This window comes from Scylla paramamosain, chromosome 1 (assembly GCF_035594125.1).
Source record: "Scylla paramamosain isolate STU-SP2022 chromosome 1, ASM3559412v1, whole genome shotgun sequence".
Taxonomy (NCBI): Eukaryota; Metazoa; Arthropoda; class Malacostraca; order Decapoda; family Portunidae; genus Scylla; species Scylla paramamosain.
In genome coordinates this window covers 5,222,501-5,237,500 of record NC_087151.1, presented here as the reverse complement: position 1 = coordinate 5,237,500, position 15,000 = coordinate 5,222,501, and the positions used below count along the sequence as shown (strand labels likewise).

Here is a 15,000-nt window from a genome sequence, read left to right as displayed (position 1 = left end):
TGATGGATGTACTGTACCTACGTCTGCCTCCCTCACGATGCAAATTTGTGATCCGTGTGTCCTTCGTGGCCAGATTTCCTTGAATATGTTGGCTGGATTGCATTATGTGCTTGGAGAGGCTATCTTGGCTGCATTTTTCCGGCTGACTTTCCTTCGCTGGTTGGCTTATAAACTTGGCTGGATTTTCTTGGTTGGACAAACGTGCCTGGATTTTCTTGGTTGACTTTCTTGCTGGACTTTCTTAGCTGACTTCCTTGGCTGACTTACTTCCTGGCTGACTTCCTTGGCTGACTTCCTTCTTGGTTGACTTTCTTGGCTGACTCTCTTGGCTGACTCTCTTGGGTGACACTCTTGGGTGACTCTCTTGGGTGACTATCTTGGCTGACTTTCTTGGCTGACTTTCTTGGCTGACTTTCTTGGCTGACTTTCTTCGCTTTCATGGGTTAATACACTGTCGCGAGGTTAGCTTCCAGAGAGAGAGAGAGAGAGAGAGAGAGAGAGAGAGAGAGAGAGAGAGAGAGAGAGAGAGAGAGAGAGAGAGAGGAGAGGAGAGGAGAGGAGAGGAGAGGAGGAAGGAAGGAGAGGAGAGGAGAGGAGAGAGAGAGAGAGAGAGAGAGAGAGAGAGGAGAGGAGAGGAGAGGAGAGGAGAGAGAGAGAGAGAGAGAGAGAGAGAGAGAGAGAGAGAGAGAGAGAGAGAGAGAGAGAGAGAGAGAGAGAGAGAGAGAGAGACATATCGAAACCAACTGTAAAAGAAAAAAAAGAAAGAAAATGAAAGAAAGACGGAAATGAGAAAAGGAAAAGTAAGAAAAGTAAAATAAAAAAAATAAGTAAGATAACAAATAATGTATATTTAGAAACAAATTTTCCTCTTTCATACATTTGTTTTCCGGTAACTTGCTAATAACAGATTTTTATTCATTTGGGAGAAGGAAAGGAAGAAAGAAGGAAAGAAAGAAAAAACAAAGAAAAGGAAGAAAAACAAAGAAAATTAAGAGAGAAAAAGGTAACTTATATTCAGAAACACATTTCACTCGCTTTCATATATTTGTTTATCATTATGTGTCTTGCAAATAATAGATTTTCTTCAGTTCAATCATCAGTTCATCCATTAATATTTATTCCATCTAGGCTAACATTTTAAGATTTCTTTTTTATAATGGCTCGCAGTCTTATCTTCTACTTTCATCACATTATTTCTTACGAGTCCGTTCTCTCGACTTACTTTACTCCTTCTTACTTTTACTAGCACATTCCCCGTGCACCTCTTTAGTCATCCCATCTTTAACTGTTTATCTCTCCGTCAAACCCTCTTACCCCAGTAATAACAGATGAGTAATGCTTTATTTATAACAATTTTTTCTCTCTCAATCTTGCGCTCACTGACCTCAAAGCGACACGGAATAACAATGACATAAAGCAAGGAAGTGACGTGAACACCAAGGCGACGCAACACAACAGCAGAACGTTACAAAGCAAAGGAGCGTGATTTAAGTTTTTTAATTTACATTTCTTAGAGGTCTTTAAATGGTATAGGGATATAAGAAGGGTGATGTAAGCAAATTCTCAGGATCAGTAATCAGGATAAAACAAGAAACAATGAGATCAAGCTGGAAAAAGTTAGATTTTAAAAAGAGATAGGAAAGAATTGGTTCTCAAATGTAGTGGTAGATGAATGGGATGGGGACAGTATTCAGGTTGTTAGTGCTGAATCATTAAGGTGCTTTAAAAGATTAGATAAATTTCTGGATGGGGATGATAGGTGGAAATAGATAGCTGTGTTTCATGCAGAGACTGCCAAGTGTAGACCTGATGGCTTCTTGCAGCTTCACTTATTCCCTTACGTTCTTACAACATAGAGACGCAGAACAGCAGTGACACGAACGACTGAGTGACATGAAGCTACTCAGACAGACAAATCCTCTTGAAACATTTCTTTTTCCACCTTTCTCTTTCAGCTCACTATCTTCACGATCAAACCTGAAAAACCTCCCTTCCCGCCAGACACCATTAGACAGCTCACGCCCCTTCCATCTCTTCAAGACACCATTACCTGTTTCAGTGTTTGACCCCCAGCACCACCTGAGCCCCTGTCTCTTTCTCTCACTACACTATAATCTCCTTGTGTCATAAAACCTCATTCCTTTATTTTCTGCCACATTCACCTCTCCACTTCGGTCTCCAAGAATCGGGTCGTGCTGTGAGTTTTTCCTTGTAGCTGCACGACGGTGGAGGACATCATGCTATTAGACACTCACCGCCTCTGCGTTCCCTGTTACCATCACTGCTGCTGTTACTGCTGCTTTCACAACCTGTACTATTACTGCTACTACTATCACCACCTCTCCCTTTCTGGACCAGGTGCTGAAGGCTGTAGTCCATAGCTGCAAGGTAACACCCTCCTTGTTCATATGCACCAACTGAGTCTTTATTTTCTACTACCATTTATATAATTACATAAATATACTTCATACGATCGAAATAAGCATTATTTATACATCATAATTTTACTCAGGCCAATGGAATGGTAAATTTAAGAGCTCATTAGTAAAAAAAAAAAAAAAATCACCTGGATTTAGATAATGAACTTTGATCATGATAAAAAATGGACTAGAAACTGGTAACTTAAATAATATTATTTAAATCATAACAATCCAGGGTAACAAAAATCTGATTTTCTAGTTCCTGTTTTGTTTCTGGTGTCTCCTGTTACTTGCTGACACGTTACCAAAAGAAGAGGTGGACGAGAAGGAGCCTTAATCTGTTCTATCGTACTCTCCCACACGTAGGTCACCAATAATATTACGTAGGTTCAGCAGGTACCCTCATTACAGACGTAGAGGTATCCTGTCAGATGATGTCTCTAGGTATTCCTACCCTATCCTACTCCTACAATCCTTCTCTCATATTTTCGACATCATTTTATTCCTCCTCCTCCTCCTCCTCCTCCTACACCTCCTGTTACCTTATGTTTGTATGTATTCCTACGCTGTTACTCTTACAATCATACGTTCGACTTCATCTTATTCCTCCTTGTTACCGCCACCAGTGAAGCTGGCGGTTATGGAAGTGTTACAGAAGTAATGATGGAAGAACAAACAAATGTATGCTACATAACATGTTCTGTATTATGTGTTCTGTATTATGTTGATACAGTATGTAACAGTTAGTAGTGCCACGCATGTCTTATGTTTATTACGTATGTCTTCAGGTTTGACCGAATGCAATAAACGATTCGCGTCACCGTGTGGGTCTAAAATCCTTCAGCTGCCTCCTGGGCAGCTATACTCCTTATCCTTCCCTCCATATTACCACAATTTCACTCCTCCTCCTCCTCCTCTTCCTCTTCCTGCACTGCCTCCATCCCCAGCACACCACCACTTCCTTACCACCGCATCCCATCCCCGCCACACAGTGTTCACCAGCGCCCTGCTTGAACATTCACCACACGGGAATGTCTCTTGACCTTCGCAGACTGCCCATCTCTCCACTCGCTGCCCGCCATTCTGACGCGCTCTTTTCCCCTCCTCCCTTCACCCTGACACGCTTATTTCCCTTTCTTCCTTCCTCCATTCCTCCCTTCACCATGACATGATTCCTCTCCTCACCTCATCTCGTGTTTTTGTTTTCCTCTCTTCAGTTTAATGAAAGGAAAGTAATGGTGGTGGTGGTGGTGGTGGTGGTGGTGGTGGTGGTGGTGGTGGTGGTGGTGGTGGTGGTGATGATGATGATGATGATGATGATGATGATGATGATGATGATGATGATGATGATGATGATGATGATGATAATAATAATAATAATAATAATATGATTATGAAACAAAAAATAAAAATATTAATGACATGAAGATAAAGACCATCATTAATACTAACAACAACAACAACAACAACAAACAAACAAACAAACAAACAAACAAACAAACAAACAAAATGAGCAACAGTAACAACAACAACAAACAACCAATCAACCATCCAACCAAACAAACAAACAAACAAACAAACACAACCCAAACAAACCCCCAAAACTACTTATTAAACAACACAGGATGGAAAACAAGGAGAAGAAAACACACCAAACACTGCCATCCATCAGTACATGAAGCGTCACATCAACACAACACAGACGACAACAACCCATCATGCATATGCACACGTACCTTGGCCAATGCGACGGTGAGGCAAGAGTGGCGAGTACTGTAAGTGATCAGAGGTTTTGAAACGAAGGCTCCAAACTAGGCGATTAAATATTCAACACCTAATTAATTACACATTTCATCCTAATTGACAGAAAACGTGAGATACGGGCCTACAGACAAAAAAGATCTATTAACGCGCGTACACCACACCACACCACACCACACACCACACCACACCACACAAACACACACGTAGCCCATATTTCCAAGACGCTTTGTTCTCTCATTACAATAATCTTCAAACGCCAAAGAGATGATAAACCGGACTTGGATGGATGCTTTTCACACCAATAACATAAAATCATCAATAATACAACCCTAAAATCATGAAAACACTCTTGAAAAAAACCATACAATTTCTAACAGAGCATCTTAAAAGTAGTAGGGAAGAGACATCATGATATTTAAGCGTGCCGTCCAAAATGAGAGGAACAGTGCCACGCAAAAAAAGGTAAAACGACAAGTCAGTAAACGGACGTGCCAGACATGACGACAAGGGGAAAGCGATGAGCATGACTGCCCGCCAGTACCGCTCACCTCCCGCGCCTCACGACCACGGGGCCAGGTAGCGCTAATTAAACCAGGTAAACGGGTAGACACAGATAAAGTATATGGGCGAATCAAGGTATGGGAAGGAGAGAGAGAGAGAGAGAGAGAGAGAGAGAGAGAGAGAGAGAGAGAGAGAGAGAGAGAGAGAGAGAGAGAGAGAGAGAGAGAGAGAGAGAGAGAGAGAGAGAGAGAGAGAGAGAGAGAGCAGGAAAAATTAAAATAGAAAAAAGAGGAGAGAAAAGAAGATGAAGTGGTGGTGGATGATGTTGCCAGGAGGCGGATGTGTTGTGTTGTGTTGTGTTGTGTTGTGTTGGGAGGTGGTGGCAGATGTGTTGTGTTGTGTTGGGAGGTGGTGGCGGATGTGTTGTGTTGTGTTGTGTTGGGAGGTGGTGGCAGATGTGTTGTGTTGTGTTGTGTTGGGAGGTGGTGGCAGATGTGTTGTGTTGTGTTGGGAGGTGGTGGCAGATGTGTTGTATTGTGTTGGGAGATGGTGGCGGATGTGTTGTGTTGTGTTGGGAGGTGGTGGCAGATGTGTTGTGTTGTGTTGGGTTGGGAGGTGGTGGCAGATGTGTTGTGTTGTGTTGTGTTGGGAGGTGGTGGCGGATGTGTTGTGTTGTGTTGGGTTGGGAGGTGGTGGCAGATGTGTTGTGTTGTGTTGTGTTGGGAGGTGGTGGCGGATGTGTTGTGTTGTGTTGGGAGGTGGTGGCAGATGTGTTGTGTTGTGTTGTGTTGGGAGGTGGTGGCAGATGTGTTGTGTTGTGTTGGGTTGGGAGGTGGTGGCGGATGTGTTGTGTTGTGTTGGGTTGGGAGGTGGTGGCAGATGTGTTGTGTTGTGTTGTGTTGGGAGGTGGTGGCAGATGTGTTGTGTTGTGCTGTGTTGGGAGATGGTGGCAGATGTGTTGTGTTGTGTTGTGTTGGGAGGTGGTGGCAGATGTGTTGTGTTGTGTTGTGTTGGGAGGTGGTGGCAGATGTGTTGTGTTGTGTTGTGTTGGGAGGTGGTGGCAGATGTGTTGTGTTGTGTTGTGTTGGGAGATGGTGGCAGATGTGTTGTGTTGGGTGGTGGTAGATGTGTTGTGTTGTGCTGGGAGGTGGTGGCAGATGTTTTGTGTTGGAAGGTGGTGTCACATGTGTTGTGTTTGAAGGTGGTGGATGAGCGACAGGTCAAAACTGTTTAGAGAGGTTCAGCGTCAGCTCAAGAGTGCTGAAGAGTGCAACACTTTTGAGTTGACGGTGAGTCTTTCCTAACAGTCTTGACATGGCGCTCAGTCCGTCTTAACAGTCTTAACAGACTGGACACAGCACCACAGCATGCCGACCGCCGCCAGCCAGCCTGCCCACAAAGCAGCCAGCTTGACGAGCGGCCAGGATATGCTGTGGTGCTTCCTGTCAGCCCTATCATCCTGTTGCTGCTCCAGCCAGTGAAGCACCTGGGCCAGCTCTGGGGACATGCCCAGGTGTGCGCCGCGGCACAGCTGACGCATGTCCCCTCGGCCCTCTGTCAGTGCCTCACACAGGCGGCGGGTCGCCTTGTTCGCCTTCTTGGCTTCCTGCCGCCTGAGCTCCGCCGCCTGTTGCATTTCGGCTCGCAGAAAGCGCAGCCTGGAGGGTGCCTGTGCTTGGGCCTCGCTTGCCCGCTGCTGCTGCAGGGCAAGCTCAGCCTCCAGCTGCTGCACTTCCTCCTGCAGCAGCATTTGTTTCTCCATCTTCTCTTTATGGAGTTGCCTGCGCTGCGCCTTTCCCTGAGCGGTCAACTCCTGCTGGCGCTCCAGCTCTTGTAAGAGGAGCCTCTCCCGCTCTATGTGGCGCATCAGGCCCGCCAAGGCCTCCTTGCAACCCTGGGGTGCTCGTCCTGGGTCCCGGACGCTGACGCCAGGCACCCCACGATCATTATGAACATAAATTTTACAAAATCCATTTTAATTTCCAGATTGTTTATTAATTCGTGACTTTGTTTTGTTTTTTGTCAACGTGGCCCGAGACGTGAATATGAGTTGCTGGAAACTGTGTCCTAAGCAAGATGCGTAAAACAGTAAACTGTTTACTCAAATATTATCATTAATTATCAACTGTGACTCACAGGGTGGGTCCGGTGGGGAGGGAGGGACGGAGGAAGAGGAAGGAAAACACCCACCTCCTCCCTACCCTGTTTCTTGCACGACATGCAACACAGTCATGAAAATTTGTCCTTTTCTCTTTTACATCATTATTAATAAAGTGGTGTATAACTCATAAAATTTTATTTTTCTTAACTTATACTCAGCATAATTACTGTTTTTTACTTTATCGAGAATGAAAACTGATATAGTTGAACAAACAGCTAAACTTTTGTAATTGTTGAGCTAAGTGAAGAAATATAAGTATTTTTTATGTGACGATGAGTTTCGCAATGACTCTGCGGGCCACTGGGGAGCAGGGCTGCCAGCATAATACAGCGGTCTCGCTGAGATTCTTGCTCTGGACAGAAGACGCACCCAATTTGTATTCTTGGCCGTCACTGAGAAACGCCCAACATCCTTCACCTTTTCCTAACCTCTAATCCTTCTCCTTATTCTGTCACTCTCTGCTCTCCATTGGGCTCCTCCGATCATAACTTCATACCTGGACCTCGTCCTATCGCTCCACTTTTTCCTCTGGATTCCCCAAAGCGGAGCTGCCTCTGCCGTTTTGCTAAGTGGTTGGACCTGGGGAGGTATTATTCAGATTTTCTGTGGAATGAATGACTACTGCTTTCGTGTCAGGAACACATCTTTGTGTGCTGAGCGCATAACGGAGGTGATGGTGTCTGGCATGGAGGCGTACATTCTTCACTCTCTCTTGCCCTAAACCTTCTAAACTTTCGTTTAACTCAACCTGTTCTCGTGCTATGCATGATAGAGAGGTGGCCCACAAACGCTACTCTAGCCTTCCATCACCAAAATCTCGTGCAGTTTTCACTTCTATCCGGAATCGTGCCAAGACTTTTTCATGAATAGAAGATGTCAAAATGATTCTAGTTCTAACTCCCCTCGAGCCTTCTTCATCTTCCTCCTCTATTTCAATTTGATGGTACCACTGCCATCTCATCTATCTCTAAATCTGAACTCTGCTTAAACCTTTGCTAAAAGCTCAACGTTGGATGATTAAGAGCTTGTTCCTCCCTCTTCACCACACTCCAACTATTTCACGCCTCATATTAAGATTCTTTCTCATTATGTTTCCCATGCCCTCGCTAGCTTTAGGTCTCGGAAGGCTGATGGACCTGATGGGAGTCCCGCCTATTATTCTCCATAACTGTGCATCCGTGCTTGCATTTTGCTGGTGAAACTCTACCAACTCTCTGTCAACATCTGCCTTTCTTCCTTGTTGAATGTTTGCGTGTACGTTAATCATCTTCCTAAAAAGAGTGACCGCTCTAATCCTTCAAGCTACCGTTCTATTGCTTTGATTTCTTGTCTTTCTACAATTTTTTAATCTACCATCAACAAGAAATTTAAAATATCTATCGCTTCACATATACGCGTGGAGGAAGGCGGGGTGCGGATTCCATTCATACTGATTTCTTAAACAGGGTGGAATGAAATACAAATCGTCTCATTAACTCACCTTTCTCCTCTGACTGACTGTCTTCAGCCACCCCCTCCTCCCCCCGATCTCTCTCTCTCTCTCTCTCTCTCTCTCTCTCTCTCTCTCTCTCTCTCTCTCTCTCTCTCTCTCTCTCTCTCTCTCTCTTCGCCGAAAGCTTCCATCTCTTACTAGCCTCTATTGCTAATATCTTGCTAAATGTTCTTCTGATATTGTTAACTCCCCCTCATCCCGCCGCTTCGTTGCACAAGGCTTTCTTCCTTCTCGCCCGTGTTCTGTCTACCTCCCTAAATGCAATAACCAACCAGTATTCTCAGTCTTTCATCCGTTTCACTAGTGAGCCTGATTCTGTATTTCCTAGTGCTTATGACAATCTTCAAGAGGCAGAGACAGGTAGAAACAACTGGAACACAATAAAAGGTGATTGAAAGAATGAGGTTTTCAGCGGAAGGCAGAGGTGTGTGTGTGTGTATGTGTGTGTGTGTGTGTGTGTGTGTGTGTGTGTGTGTGTGTGTGTGTGTGTGTGTGTGTGTGTGTGTGTGTGTGTGTGTGTGTGTGTGTGTAAGTGTGTGTGTGTGTGTGTGTGTGTGTGTGTGTGTGTGTGTGTGTGTGTGTGTGTGTGTGTGTGTGTGTGTGTGTGTGTGTTCGAGCGCCATTCTTCTCTCGCCTCATTTGTTTATGTGCTCATTACTATTTTTCTCTTTCTCCTCTGCTAAGGTATTCTGAACTACTATTGCGGTCCTTAGCAGCAGCAGCAGCAGCAGCAGCAGCAGCAGCAGCAGCATGTCGTATCACCAGTCATCTCAGCCTCTCAGTACGTAAGCATTATTTGCAGCCTAATTAGTTAAGGTCCTGCCTCTCCTTGATTCTTTCAGCGTGCGTCTTATGGCTATACTTTCCTTATTATACCAAGAGGAGGAAGAGGAAGAGGGGGAGGAAGAGGAGGAGGAAGAGGAAGAGGAAGAGGAAGAGGAAGAAGAAAAGGAAGGGGTAGAGGAATGGGAAGAAGAAGAGGAATAAGAAGAGGATCCTGCTCATCCTACAAGAAATACAACTCTTAGCGTTTTCTTTCTTTCTTTCTTGTCTCAATTAGAAAAAGCAGTTATTTCGTTAATTTTTATGTTCCTCTCACGTAGACAATTTTTTGCTGTTCTTGTAATTGCGGTCATCGTTTAAGTGTGTGTGTGTGTGTGTGTGTGTGTGTGTGTGTATATCTCTCTCTCTCTCTCTCTCTCTCTCTCTCTCTCTCTCTCTCTCTCTCTCTCTCTCTCTCTCTCTCTCTCTCTCTCTCTCTCTCTCTCGCGTCAAGTAAACTTTTCCCTCCTATACTTTCCTTCATCTACGACCATGATGTAAAATTACTACATCAAAACCTTTATCACAACTCTTCCAGCATCTGCACCCTATCACCTCTCACGCGAATCTCTCCCTTCCTCTTTCCTGTCACACTTGTCATCACTCTACCACCCTAATCCGACGCTAGGGTGAAGGCAGAGTGAAAGCAAGATTTTTCGAGCACTCTGTTTCCGACTCAATCTGGTTTTCTAAAGGGGGGGAGGGTGAGGGAGTACAGCGTGAAAGCTAGTAAAGGCTAGTAAACAGTGGAAAGGCGCCCAGGTTACTGCTCAGCTGGGGACGCCAAAGTAAAGGGAAAGATGTCAAGCTTGTCTGATTATAAGGTGATTTCGCTTGATGGCTTTCTCACAGTAATTAAAACGGTGGGGGCGGGGGGAGGAAGTGTTATGCGTGAAATAAACTCTCCTCCTCTCTTGTTCTGTTGATCATTTTCTTTTCTTGTGTTTCCTCTTTGTTCCTTCTTTCTTTTTTTTTTGACTTGTTTCTTTATTTGTTTTTTTTTTTTAGATTTTCCCTCTTCTTAATTTCTCTGCTCTTATTTTCCAGTCTTTTTTTTATCCTTCCTATTTTTTTTTTCCTTTCTTTTACTATCCTCTTTCCATGCGTACTTCCCTTTCTTTGTTTTTTTTTTACAGTCTTTTTTTTTCTTCTATTCATGTTTTCATCCTCCTTTTTTCTCCCGTTATTAATTTTCTGTGGTGTTTCCTCTTCCCTATTTCTCTCTGTACTCTGGCAGCGTGTTGCTTCTTCTGCCAGAGGAAAACTGGCGGCAAGAACTGTCCGAGGAAGCAGGATATTAGCAGGCTGGTGACGATGACCCCTTAATTTGGCTGCTACCCTCAACACCCTCCCCCCAAGCCTGTTTTTACTATGTGCGTATTTGGCAGGGGGGGAGGGGGGGATTGAAACTTTTGCCCTGCCTGAAGAAAAAAGAAGATAAAAGAAAACTGCTTTCACTTTGCATTCTCCTTTGCGCTATAATGGTAAAATGCTCATAACTTTGCTCTAACTTCCTCAGTATACTTTTGCAGGGACTCCACAGCAGGAGACACGTGCAGTGGTATGTTGTGACGGCTGTGCGGCTCACTTACTCGTGTGCTACTACTTCGTGTGTCTACAATGCAACTAAGTGTACATGAATAAGTGTAGAGGTGATGTGAGACTTGTGGTTCCAGCCTAGTTGTAGTAGTTGTAGTAGTAGTAGTAGTAGTAGTAGTAGGAGGAGGAGGAGGAGGAGGAGGAGGAGGAGGAGGAGGAGGAGGAGGAGGAGGAGGAGGAGGAGGAGGAGGAGGAGGAGGAGGAGGAGGAGGAGGAGGAGGAGGAGAAGTAGAAGAAGAAGAAGAAGAAGAAGAAGAAGAAGAAGAAGAAGAAGAAGAAGAAGAAGAAGAAGAAGAAGAAGAAGAAGAAAAAGAAGAAGAAAAAGAAGAAGAAGAAGAAGAAGAAGAAAGAAGAAGAAGAAGAAGAAGAAGAAGAAGAAGAAGAAGAAGAAGAAGAAGAAGAAGAAGAAGGACAGGAACAGGAACAAGAACAACAAGAACAGGAACAAGAACAAGAACACGAAGAACAAGAAGAACGAAGAGAAGAAGAAGAAGAAGTAGTAGTAGAAGTAGTAGCAGTAGCAGTAGTAGCTGTCGTTCTAGCACACAAAAGGAACAAAAGCACAGCGCGACAAGAGTCAATCTGCCAATCAGCGCACACCCTCTACTGTCACCTGAGTGTGGCGCCCTTCACACTCTTGTTACGCAGTGGCTCACAAGATTGCTGGCAAGGTGTGTGTGTGTGTGTGTGTGTGTGTGTGTGTGTGTGTGTGTGTGTGTGTGTGTGTGTGTGTGTGTGTGTGTGTGTGTGTGTGTGTGTGTGTGTGTGTGTGTGTGTGTGTGTGTGTGTGTGTTTTCATGTGCAAAGCTTTACATCAATAATTACAGACAAATCTAAAAAAGTAATAATAATTATAGTCTTACACACTTTTATATTAACACAAAACATTTCTTTAAGCAGCGTTTGAGTCGACTGGTGTTGTACTTGTTGATCTTGCAACCAAACTTACTCGCTTACATAATACTGTGTGCTACGACTCCCCCCAGCAGGTGAGTTACATTACACCTGCATTCCTAGACACACCTACGCATGATAACATACATAGGGCGGGAACCGTGAGCGCGAACACAGGTATTAGGGTGAAGGGTGCAGGGGGAGAGGTAGCGAGGCGTGAGGGGTGAAGGGGTGAGGTGGGAAGGAGTGAGGGGTGAAGGGTGAAGGGTGAGGACAAGGATTAATGACTTACGCACGTCATGTGGTGCTTATGCTTATAGGACCAACGGGACTTTATGATAAAATTCCGTGTGTGTGTGTGTGTGTGTGTGTGTGTGTGTGTGTGTGTGTGTGTGTGTGTGTGTGTGTGTGTGTGTGTGTGTGTGTGTGTGTGTGTGTGTGTGTGTGTGTGTGTGTGTGTGTGTGTGTGTGTGTGTGTGTGTGTGTGTGTGTGTGTGTGTGTGTGTGTGTGTGTGTGTGTGTGTGTGTGTACCTGTGGGTTCTTCACAAATGGCGGCGAATGGAGGGAGCCGTGACGTGACTACTAATACCATTACTCGCATTCATTATTAGTCTGTTACTGACGTCCCGGAAATGCGAATGAAGAGGATGGTGGCGAAGATTCCCAGCACGACAAAAAAAAAAAAAATAAATAAAATAAATAAATAAAATAAAATAAAATAAAATAAAATAAAATAAATAACAGATCCAGCAAGGGCACCATGCACCAAGGCTTAAGGCTAACGAGACGACTCCACCGTAAAGAACTGTGTGTGTGTGTGTGTGTGTGTGTGTGTGTGTGTGTGTGTGTGTGTGTGTGTGTGTGTGTGTGTGTGTGTGTGTGTGTGTGTGTGTGTGTGTGTGTGTGTGTGTGTGTGTGTGGAGCACTCTGGATCCTAACTCTAGAATTCAGATGCCCTCTTGGTTCTTATCAAAACAATTTATAAGTCAGAGTTGTATGACACGAGTGACTTGTGTACACCGAAGAGTTTACAAAGGACAGAGGCATAACTCACTGTCTTTTAAGGGAACTGCAATCACACTTGGTGCAATAAAGCTCCCAGAATCGGAAGTTAAGAGGCTAACCGTAAGTTCTAAGGCCTTGTTAGATACTACTGACAGAAAAATGTAATGGGAGATTTAAAATGGGTAAACACACACACACACACACACACACACACACACACACACACACACACACACACACACACACACACACACACACACACACACACACATCTTGATGCCCTTGGATCCTAACACGTGTGTATATAGCAGTCGTGAACAATGCAAACTTTTCCTTCACCCGCATCAATCTCGCTACCAGGCATCCTGCACATCTTCACCTGCATTACAAGGTTATATTTTCAAACGATTCGGCGTCTTACCTAAAAAAAAACAATTCAAAAGACTCTAGTGGAAGTTACTGACGTTTTCAAGGGTGTCTCCATGATTCTAGTAATAAATGAACAAGGCCTTTGCAACACCAACAAGAAAACCACCCATTAAAACGGCTAATCATCTCTGTGGCCTCTGAAAACAGTGATGATGTGAGAGGAAAGCGCTTAGAAACACAAGCCTGAGTAGTAACAGCGCCTCGGTATAAGTGCTACTTCGACATGATTCCGCTGATACAATGTGTGCCGATGTGCTTTCTCCTTTAACCCACTCTGGGGACTGGAAAACCTACAACCAATAGAAGGAGGGAAAGTATGACCACTTCCACTGCAAATACTCGTGCTATAAAACAAAACAAAAAAGGAAAGTCTAAAATAAAAGAAAAATATAGGTTCTTCCACCGCATTACTGTAACATTATGAAAGTATACACTATTAAGAAAATAAACCGAACTAATAAGAACCGAACCTCCTCCCCTTTCACTGCACCTGTAACATACGTATATGTAAACCACAAAATCGAAAACGTTGGACAGAAAGAAAACGGATCATAATTTTTAGTGGATGTGCACGTGTGGGGGGAGTGACGCTGCAACTTTTTTTTCATACTTTTTTTTTCAAGGGAGGAGACACGAGGGGCCGCGGTTGTCGTGGTGGTGGTGGTGGTGGTGGTGGTGGGTGTTCGCTCGCTTTCCTTTAGCAGCTCCTCAGATATCAGCCGAGTTTTTTTTCAGCAGGTCGTGTCTGGTTTTCTGTGAGACTCGGCACGACCAACGTCACGCGGGAGAGGGAGGGAGAGAGAGAGAGAGTGAGAGAGAGGGGATGAGAGAGTGAGCGAGTGAGATAGTACAGGAAGGTGCTATGGCCACTATAAAGGAAAAGAAAAAAAAAGTAAAAGACAGGTTTTCATGCCACACCTGCATACAAACATACACACACATCTTATATGACTTAAATAAAACTAACCTCCACTTTGGATATCTTTCCTCTATTAACTTTTTTCTTTTTTTTTTTATTTCATTTGCTATTTTATTTATCTGATTTATTATTTTATTCTTTATCTATTAACAGAGAAGGAGCGACAAATTAGCGAGCCTTTTTTACTTTCCCTACTGTCATGTCTCTGATCGCCCTCATCCACGCATAAAATAAATAAATAAATAAATCACAAATATATTTATATAATCCTAACCCTTGTATTCTTGGGGTTTGTGTTCTTTCAAGGGTTATTTTCAAAGGCTCTAGAGAAGATCAGTTGGATTGCATAGGTGTTTTTTTTTCCCCCTCAGTGATGACGCAGACTCTTTGTTTAACTATCACTAGCATCATGAAAACACGCTTGAGAGCCCCATCAACCAATACTACCACTATTCCAAAAGGCCCAAGGGAAGATTAGTCACGATCTCATGAGTGGTTTTCCTTTCTCACGGGTGACGCACAATCCTTGTTAAACCATGAAATCAATAAAAACACTCTTGAAAACCGTAATACTTTTTCACTGCGGCCCACTGAACGCGATCATGATAAGGCGCAAGAGTTTTGAGCAATGTGCACCTAAAACAAATTCAGGATTCATGCGGAAGAAAAATGAATATACACCTAAATTTCAAACAGAGATTAAAAGCATGAGGAACCAAAAAATCCACACCAAACACTCCAAAAAACAAAAGAAAAGAAAAAAATAAAACGAAACGATAAGTGGAAAATACAAATAAATAAAATTAAAAAAAAAATATAAATACATACATACACATACGCTTACTACGAGTACAACCAAAAATTAACTCTTTCACTGCTACGGCGTCATGTCAGCTTAAAACTAGAAAGATGTCGTGGAAATACGTTCCTTAACATTAAAAGATGACACTCATAAGAACATAAGAACATAAGAAATAAGGGAAGCTGCAAGAA

General features: G+C 43.7%; 1 protein-coding gene across 7 annotated transcripts in view; it reads right to left on the bottom strand.

Annotated features, from left to right (window-relative positions):
• LOC135093066 (uncharacterized) overlaps positions 1-15,000 on the bottom strand; it is a 182,083-nt gene that overhangs the window by 154,608 nt on the left and 12,475 nt on the right. The gene's annotated exons all lie outside the window — the stretch shown is intronic.